This window comes from Urocampus carinirostris, chromosome 3 (genome assembly GCF_059441175.1).
Source record: "Urocampus carinirostris isolate Australia breed hairy pipefish chromosome 3, RoL_Ucar_1.0, whole genome shotgun sequence".
Lineage (NCBI taxonomy): Eukaryota > Metazoa > Chordata > Actinopteri > Syngnathiformes > Syngnathidae > Urocampus > Urocampus carinirostris.
In genome coordinates this window covers 64069374-64079827 of record NC_142351.1, presented here as the reverse complement: position 1 = coordinate 64079827, position 10454 = coordinate 64069374, and the positions used below count along the sequence as shown (strand labels likewise).

General features: G+C 38.8%; 1 long non-coding RNA gene across 3 annotated transcripts in view; it reads left to right on the top strand.

The window, feature by feature from the left end:
* The window catches only part of LOC148370437 (uncharacterized), a 75541-nt gene that overhangs the window by 55186 nt on the left and 9901 nt on the right, over nucleotides 1-10454 (top strand). The gene's annotated exons all lie outside the window — the stretch shown is intronic.

Here is a 10454-nt window from a genome sequence, read left to right as displayed (position 1 = left end):
TTTTGTCTGGAGAACGGGTTTGGCAGTTTTGTTGAATATTGTCTTAAAATATAAAGCTCTCTCATGAAAAAAAAACAACAATATTTTTGATTTTGTGGCACTTTGGGTCAAAAAGGTTCCCGCCACCTGCATTAAACTAATGATGATACGGATAAAATAGGAAAAGGCGTTCATTTTGATGTCATTATCAATCTATTTTTACTCATTAATATGTATCGTAAGTGCTCAACGTTTTTACAAGTATTTGGTAGCTCTTCTTGTACTCTTAATTCCATGCGCCTTATATGTTCAGTGCATCTTGTACTGTACATGAAAAATGTGACAAAAGACTATTTTATTTGTGGTGCATCTTATATTCTGGTGCGCCTTAAAGTGGGAAAAATAGGGTACTTGGTTCTTCGTCATACGTATTGCTGTAATTATGTACGTAATGATATAATATAAGAAATGACAGCAGTTTTTTTTCATTGCAAATAATCCAAGCCAACACTAGATATTTTTCATTTTTATTATTAACTACTGTTCATGAGTAAAAATCTAACCACATGTCTTTCTGTGCTCTCCGATGTGTAAAAACGGGTGCTAACATTTTTTCATTTAAAATGCATTTAGAATAAACACGTACATAAATAAACAATATTGAATAAATATATATTTTCATTGCATTCTCTAAACGCAAAAAATGAGTAAGGAAATGCAGATATTTGTTTATTCCTGTGAATATATATTTCATTTTTTGGGGGGTAAATGACATCCCAAATGACATTTTGATCATATTTGGCAGAAACTAGAATTAGCATGGTTGTTATTTTAACCCTTGGATGCATAAGTTGGCTAAACAATGACCTCATGAGTTGATATTCTTTGAAATAATTAAGAATACAAATGGTTTTCAAATAATGTCATATTCCAGGTATTTCTCATGAAACATGTTTGTGACATGATGCCATTGGTATTTTTATTTTTTCCCCACTAATTTTCGACCACACTTACAGCAAGTGAAAAAAACCATATCTCATTTTCAAGTATATTTTTTACATTAATGGAATTCGTACCAAATATATCCTGAAATCCCGAAAATAAGAAAGTTGAAAAACGTGAATATGTGTCTTTATCCCATTACATAACAAAATGCATTCTTTATTTGCTGGTAGTTGCCGTGCATCTCATTTACATGGTCCATGGTGTTATTTGCTTTTGCCAGCCTGTAGCAATGTCACTGTATTTATTACAAATTTGACTATCAAATTTACCCATGTTTATTGCTGCACCAAACAGGCGACGTACAGTTACTGCAGTCCACACTTCTTACAGTATAATCACATAATATAACTAACAACATATTTTCTTTCAGATTAGCAAGTTGTGTTGCCAAAAAACATGAATTACAAAATAATTGAGTAAAAGTATATTTATGATACAGCTCACAGTGTTTTCTTTCAGCGCCACAGCCCAACGCCCCCCCACAATTTCATTATGATTTTTTTTGTTTTTCAATGTCTCTATTAAAAATGACAATAAAATCGAATAAGAAATGTTACCATTTGAAGGCGTTTAGGTTCCTTAAATGATGTGCTTTTCTCGTCAATCCAAATAGTTACCTAGATGTCGCCTCACCTCTCTTAAAGCTCTAGTGGTCACGTCCTACTTGTTGAGTTTATCCAGTTGGGTGGACAAATGGGAGGGGTTTGACTGATTAAGGCTGCCTTGTAAACATAGCCTATCTATGCTAATATATATTTTTTTCAAATCTTATTCTTCAAGTCTTTTATTACATGTTCATCCTGGAGTGCAACGTCTAATCACCTCGTATACAAAGTACACTCCGTATAATCATTGAAAATAAAGGCAATTCCATTCTATTTCAGATACAACCTATTGACATTGATTTTTATTGGACCACAACATAAATCCTAGTCCACTGGCTTTTAAACAATATATGATCAATTGGTGGGGATGGAGTCCGGTTTGGGGGCCTCAGCATTGCGTCACTGTTTTTTGCAGATGACGTGGTGCTGTTGGCTACCCCAGGCCATGATCTTCAGCTCTTGCTGGAGCGATTCGCAGCCGAGTGTGAAGCGGCCGGGACGAGAATCAACACCTCCAATTCCGAGACCACGGTACTCAGTCGGAAAAGGGCGGCATGCTCCCTCCGGGTTGGGGATGAGATCTTGCTCCGAGTGGAGGAGTTCAAGTATCTTGGGGTCTTGTTCACGAATGAGGGTAGGATGGTACAGAAGATCGACAGACAGGTCTGTGCAGCGTCTGCCGTCATTCGGACCCTGTACCGGTCCGTCGTGGTGAAGAGGGAGCTAAGCCGAAAGGCAAAGCTCTCGATCTACCGGTCGATCTACGTTCCTACCCTCACCCATGGTCATGAACTTTGGGTTATGACCGAAAGAACAGGATCCCGGATAAAAGTGGCCGAAATGAGTTTCCTCCGTAGGGTGTCTGGGTTTTCCCTTAGAGATAAGGTGAGAAGCTCAGTCATCCGGGAGGGACTCTGTGTAGAGTCACTGCTACTCTGCAATGAGAGGAGCCAGTTGAGGTGGCTCGGGCATCTGATAAGGATGCCTCTTGGACGCCTCCCTTGGGAGGTTTGCCGGGCATGTCCCACCGGCAGGAGGCCCCGGCGCGACCCAGGACACGCTGGAAAGACTATGTCCCTCGGCTGGCTTGGGAACGCCTCGGGATCCTGTCGGATGAGCTGGAGGAGGTGGCTGGGGATAGGGACATCTGGGATTCCCTTTTAAGGCTGCTGCCCCCGCGACCCGACGAAGATAATGGATGGATGGATGGATGATAAATTAGACTTTAACATCAAAACAAAACAAGGGAATAAAGTGCATAAGCAACAATCAATTGATGGAACAAATCTGAATTCAAGAATTTGACTGTAGCGGCAAGTTATAGAAGGCAGCTAAGACGCTCACGTGAGTTGCTAGAGAAGGAAACAGTGGAAGATGACAGCCGACAGATGTCTTAATCACATAACCAGTGACGTTCGCGTGCATGAGCAGCCACTAAAGTAACACTGAAAGACAAAGCAGGGGCAGCCAACAATAACAATGGTGGCTAGCTGCAATCCATAGCCTATAGCTAGGTGGCTCACATGAGTGGCTGGGGAATAAAACAGCGGAAGAGGACAACAACCAGATGTCTGAATCAAGGAACTCAGTGACAATCGCTTGCAAGAGCAGCCTTGGAAAAAACACCAAAGGACAAATCAGGGGCAACTAACAATAGTAATAGTTGCTAGCCATATCCTGCAGGATAGTGTCTAAAATAAGTGCCTAGAGAAGGAAACAGTGGAACCACTGATATATTAATCACAGAACTCAGCAATTTTCGCTTGCAAGAGCAGCCTTTTATTCTTCTCTTTTCTTTATTCTGTTTTTCTTATCTTTTTTCTTTTCCATTTTGTCTTCTTTTCAAAGGTAGAAAGGTGCATTTTGATCACTTTAAATACATTTTCGGTGGCACGACAGAACACAGCGACATCAAGTGGGAAAATAATACACACCAGGGGAGGATAACAAAAACAATAGTTGCTGGCTTCATTCAGCCAAGTGACTAGCATGCGTGACTAGAGAAGGAAGTAATTGGGAAATGTGGAAGATTCCCGAATCACAGAACTTGGTGACATTATCTTGCATTACCAGCTGTGGAAGGTGAGTGACACTAAAGAACAAAGCACTATTTATTTTAACAAAGATGCCAACAATATCAATAGCGGCTGAAGGCAAGCAATAGCCTGTAGCCAAGTGATTCACATGAGTGGCTAGGTAAGAAACCAGTGGAAAGAAGGGCCCGTTGCCTGAAATATTGGACTTAGCAATGTTCACTCGCATGATGAGCTGTGGAAGGCAAGTGAGGCTGTAGGACAAAGCAGGAACAGCTTACAAAAATAATAGAGGCTCGAGACTGCTTGCTGCTAAATGGCTTACGTGATTAGGTAGAGAGGGAAACAGTAAAATATATATATTTTTTCTCATTTAGTTTGAACCTAAAATGCAAATAAGAACAATTTGTAAAGTAACAAAAATTTAGTTGAATTATAATTAATAATTTTGTACCTTTTCATAATTTTATAAAGGAAAAATTTATAGGTACACGTTATACATAACAAAATATGGTAAATGTCAAGTGACAAGTCCAGAATCCCGAATTTTCTAATTAGAACCCCAAACTAAAAAAATGGATGGGTTTTCACCAAGACATTTCCCAAATCTGCTTACATTTTAGAATTTTGTGTGAGCGTGGCTCAATAGATAGGGTGGTCATCTTGGGACCAAAGAGGACGCGGGTTTGTTACCTGGCTCCTCTGAGTTGAATGCTGAAATGTCCTTGGGCAAGAATCTACTCAAATTTCTGTTTACTTCTGTACGTATATGTCAAACAGAGTAATCCATTCGCTTTTGTGGTGTTTTCCTTTTTAGCTCTTGGTCCTAAAGAAAGAAAACAGTATAAGAGTGACAAAACATACTGTACCTGGAAAAACCCACTAAATGACTGTTAGAGCCGCTGAAGTCCAGAGTCCACCTGGACTCTTTCAATTGGGAGTCGAACGTTTCATTATCTGGCCGAAGAAAAAGACCATTTGGAGTAAAATGAAGGCTAAACAAGGCAAAAAAAAAGGACAAATGAATTACAAGTAGCGAAAATAAATCACAATAGCAGTTTGACCTTGGGGGAAAAATTGTCAAATAAATTAGGAATGACTTCCCCCCCAACAGATACAGATAACTGATCAAATCCGCTGCCCAAGACTGCTACAATAATAATTTCTTTCTCTCGTTTTTTTTTAACTGCATGCTGGATTTAGAGAGAAAAAACACGCAAAATCCAATCACTATATGTGTGTAATTGTATTTCATTTTTGTTCACAATTGACCAACGGCTAAGAATCAACCTCAAACGCTATGAGCCTATCACGTTGCACGTAGCCAAGCCAATAGACATATTGTAGACAAGCCAATGCTGGAATGTCCATTGAAATACATTGCAGTCTACCAGTTTTTGTGTTTGTTTTTTCTTACATTTTAAACTCAAAAATGGTCAAACTGTGTGCATAGGGTACATGCAAATCTGATACTAAGTATCCTGAGAGGTTGGACGATGGGGTGTATTTTTTTAACCTTTTCCAAGCCATATTTAAAGTGCGTCGACCACAGCACCAACTCAACGTGAACAACGTCAATAAGGATGTTTACATCTGTTCTATGGAAAGTCAAGAAGGTTTTTGAGGCAACATATTGTCACTTTGCAAAATATAAAGTTATTCATACCATTAACATATCTGACGTTAGGCTGACGTTAGCTAATGTTAGCTCTTGACTAGGATGTACACCACGTCACTTTGTTTACTGGGAGTTCAGTGGCCTGTTATGCGCTAATTTTTGTACGTTGCAATCATACGTGATTGTTAGCTGTTTCAGAGGTAAAATGAACACTGATGTAAGAATACACGATTGTCATCTCTGCCACAAACAGGCAGATTCAAGGAAGAATATTGTGGCAAGCTGTCCAAAAGACACTAGTCATAGTGACGTTGCCTTTTGAAGCTTAAATTCGCTTCATCTGCAGCTGGTCCACATAATGGCTTAATCCCAATGATGTGTCAGATCAATGACATCAATCTTGTACGTGTATATGAACATATATTTACAAAAGCACAGTATATTATTAACTCTGCTTGAGCAAAAAATATCTAGTTAGGCTATCTCAGAGCTTTAAGCTAAGTTTAAATTAATAAAAGCTAGTAGCAATAACAAAGCCAGCCTATTTTACAATTAACGTGAAGTGAGGTTAATTAGTTAAAGGTAAACAATGCTGATCTTTAATCGTGTTGTTTGAGACGGATAAAAACAAGATGCGGCATCACGTTTATATTGTAACCTGTACAGTTTTGCCTGAAGCTGAGGCTTTTCATTGACAACAATGAAATCATTACTATAACCCCCTAGTGAATAGTTCAGGCCCTTTTAGTGACTTGGAGATGACATGTGATCTTTGTGGGTTCAAAAAGCATCAAGCGCCTCCTGCCAAATGTCTCATACGGTGACACTCTCTATAGTGCTCTTCTCATAATGTTGAATGTTTGTCCAGGTGACCAGCTCGGTAGCCTAGATGGTAGGGCGCCCGCTCCGAGACTGGGAGGTCGCTGGTTCAAGACTCAGCCGAGTCATACCTAAGACTTACAACATTGCTACTCATTTCCTCCCTGCTTGGCGCTCGGCATTAAGGGTTGGAATTGGGGGGTTTGGTCACCTAATGACTCCCAAACCAGCAGATGGGTCTAAAATCGTCTCGCTACAGTTTAACTGTACGGGTCAGGTGTATCGACATTTTGTTCTGTGTGCATGGTTACAAAAAATGACAATAAAAGTTTATTCTATTCTAAATCGGGGATTTGAAACTCAATTGAGTCAGGGGCCGCTGAAGCTAGGATCTGGGTGAGGTTGGGCCAAATGGGTTTTCCACAAAAAGGCGCTGATAAAAACATTCTGCTGTTCTTAAAGGGATTGTGTTTTATATTTGCCCACTAGATGTCGCTGTAATGTGTAGTGCAACCAAAAATGAGTCCAAGGAAGACTACAGACAGAAACTGAGACTGAATTACACTTTTCATCCAATTTTTACCCAGCCTTTCTCAAACAAAGACAAAAAGAAGGGAACATGTTTTTTCAAAGGAATACAAATAGGGAAAACAAAAATAAAAAGAGGGCAAATAAAAAGAAATGTATGAGATGAGAAAGCTGAAAAAGGACATCGAGAAAAATAAAGGAAAAAATGAAAGAAGAAAAGGAATTAAAGAGAAAAAAATACATTAAATGAAATGAAAAATAACAATATTCTTCTTTTTTACATTTTTTTTATTTTTCCCTTTTTATTTTTTTTTCATTTTTCTTTTGCTTTTTTTAGTTTAATTTTTGTGTTATTTTTTATTCTTCTCTTTTCTTTATTCTGTTTTTCTTATCTTTTTTCTTTTCCATTTTGTCTTCTTTTCAAAGGTAGAAAGGTGCATTTTGATCACTTTAAATACATTTTCGGTGGCACGACAGAACACAGCGACATCAAGTGGGAAAATAATACACACTGTCAATTTAACTTTCATATTAAGGCGAGGGCCTCAAACCATCATCCTGCGAGCCGCAATCTGCCCCAAAGCCGCGAGTGTGGGACATCTACAGTCAATTACCACAACAATATACAGCCTTGGTAAACATAACTCCAAAAATTACTGTCGGAGAGACTAGAGCTTGACTTCATCGTCCAATCATTACTTACATCAATACTTTGTCAGTAATAATTACATTGGCGTGTAATCATAAAATGTGTAAAACTGACTCATTTTAGTTATTTTTTCTAATATTTTATCCGACATTGCACTTTGTAGTTCCTGGCCTCAGTGCTTTTACTGGTTAAAAATATTTTGCAATCAAAAATCCCCAATCGCATTTATGATCAGAGCGCAGTTTTGTCAGGCCTGGCAGTTCTTTTCTGTAGTTTCGTCCCAAATCAAAACTGCACTCATGCAGCTGCGATACACACTGCTATCGTGGGATGTATCAAAAGTGGGCAGGAGGAGGAGTACAGGAAATTGATTCAGGACTTTGTTTAATGGAGCGATGCAAACCACCTGCACCTGAACACCACCAAGGCCAGGGAGATGGTGGTGGACTTCAGGAGAACTAGAACTCACCCGGTTCCTGTAAACATCAAAGGAGAATGTGTAGACTTTGTCCAGACCTACAAATACCTGGGTGTGCAGCTGGACAATAAACTGGACTGGACTGCCAACACAGAAGCTCTATGTAGGAAAGGTCAAAGCCAAATTTACTTTCTTAGAAGGCTGGCGTCCTTCAACATTTGCAAAAAGCTCCTGAAAAGATTCTATGAGACTGTTGTGGCAAGCGCCCTCTTCTATGCGGCAGCGTGTTGGGGAGGCAGCGTCAAGAAGAAGATGCCTCTCGTCTCAATAAACTGGTGAAGAAAGCAAGCTCTGTTGTGGGCACAGAGCTGGACAGCCTGACAACAGTAGCTGTTTTCTTACGTCCTTTTCTTACTTTCACCATTTTCATCCTAGAATAAAAGAAAACCGCGAGCATGTAATACGTTCCGTGGCCGGAACACCGATGATAAAAGCACGATAAAAGCTATAGGCGCAGTGATTTTTTTGGGGGTAAAGGCTCTTTGAACTGAGTTGGGCATTGTGAACACGTATTTAACGAGGAAAATATTTAATTTTAACTTTTCAAGGACACCACAAACTAAGTACCCCACGTGAAAGTTACCTACTAGACATATAAGATAGGGTTTTTGGTTTTAATTATGATTTTTTTTTTTTATCATGATACCACAGGAACAAGTATAACATATATCTTGTGAAAGATTATAACTAAAATGTTTAAGACCTCCTGTTGAGTAATGTATTTTTTGCACTCGACTGAGCATTTAATGCTATTGCTATGAGTCCGATAGATTTTATAACTTGCCTAGCAAATTCAAAAGCTTCAAGGTTAACCGTCTCAATTTGGCAGGTGAAAACAAGTCAAGATTATCACCTTTGTTTGATCATCGCCTTGCTGGTGTGTTTGCGTCCAGGTGTCACTGGTTTACAGTTATATTCCAACCTACCGAGCATAAGCAAATCACCTGTATGCATGCAGCTAGCTGGGAATTCCCCCACAGACTTTGTTGCTTTGTCAACCAGATTAAGTGTAGACTCCGACCTTTCCGACCGAGGCTGAACTATCGTCCCGAGGTATCGGCAGCGTCTATGCAAAACTTGAGGTTGGCCTCCAGACAAAAGCGCCAGCTTGCCACAATATTCTTCCTTAATCTGCCTGTTTGTGGCAGAGATGACAATCATGTATTCTTACATCAGTGTTCTTTTGACCTCTGAAAAGTGATGGGTCCTGGGGACTCGCATGCTCAAAAATTTATGGGTCCCAACAGAGATCTATGGCTCCCCAAAATTTAGTGTAATCGGGGTTGAAATTGTAAATCGGCGACAAATATATAATATAAATCTATATATTCATTCAGTTTTAATCATCACAGTTTATTGGTAATACAAATCAGTTATCACTTCAAGATTTTTCAGTTCACAATAATATTTCACATTATACAAAATAATATTGCTGAAATAATTATACTAATCTATATTCTTTTGTTTATTTTCTTTTGTCGAATCGTTCGCTTCAACACATGTGTTTTCCTTGTCTCCGCAATCTTTCGAAGAATTTCTCCGCCGTTTTTTTTCATGCCAGAGTTATTGCCGTTGTTATCACTCTCTGCATTATGTTTCGACTTATTACTAACACTGAAGAAATTACCAATTTTGTGTTGATTTTCACCTAATACTAACTGTTTTTTTGGAGGCATACTCATACCTGTCAACCTCCCCGGCTCCATGCCCTTACAAACTGTCGTATTTTCCCTTACAAAATACAAAAAAATCTTACACCATATTTTTTTTTCAAACGTGTTTATTTATGTAGTTTAATATGTAATATGGCACATGTGTTTCCTTATATCATATATATTGTTAATGAACATTTTGTTGTGAGACACTGAGTTGCTCGACATGAATGAGGTTTATTATAAAAAAAAGTTTAAAAATGAAGTAGCTTGGACGTTCACTTCAGAAAGAAAAAATACATGCAAATATAATTAAGTAGAATAATACATTTTCTTATTCAAATTATTAATTCATTTTCTGCATTAAATTATTGTTGGTAATACAGTATACTGATTAAAGGGATAACCTCAAACCTGTTTTTTTTTTTTTCATTTTCTCCTTTTATACTTCCTTTTTTTCTTAACTTCTTTATACAACATAATAATTCGTAATATAATGCATCAAAGCAAGTGAGCCGCTTGAGAACCGTCTCTCTTTGATGAGTTGAGGCGAAAAAGCCGGTTCTCTAAAAAGAGTCGGACTTTCACTACACAACTCGAACTAGTTTGACCTGATTGATTTGCCGTTTTCTTGATAGTCGGATAGTACCCATGATTGACAAATTTACGTTTTTCTTGTACGTCGTACACTTCTTAAAATGCATAATAATTGTACTTCGTACGGCAAAAACGTACAGGTTGACAGGTATGCATACTTAGCCTTCCCTCACCGACAACCACCACAACAATGACGTAATCTCGAAGCAACGACATCTCGTTTGCCGAGATCGGCGTGCAGACGAAAACTCGAACCGCGAGACCAAAACAACAATGGCGGATCTGCCTGACGAAAAGTTTGGAGTGCGGTAAATCTTTGTTAAAAAAAAAAAAGAAGTAATCGGGTAATAATGACAATTTTGTGTCAAAAAAGTTGCATCCCGGGGACGCACGTTGATTTGACACTATGCGTCCCCAGCAAAAATGATGCGTCTAGGACGCAGGGATGCGGGCAAACGAGAACACTGATGCAGGGTGAATAGGAACGGAGA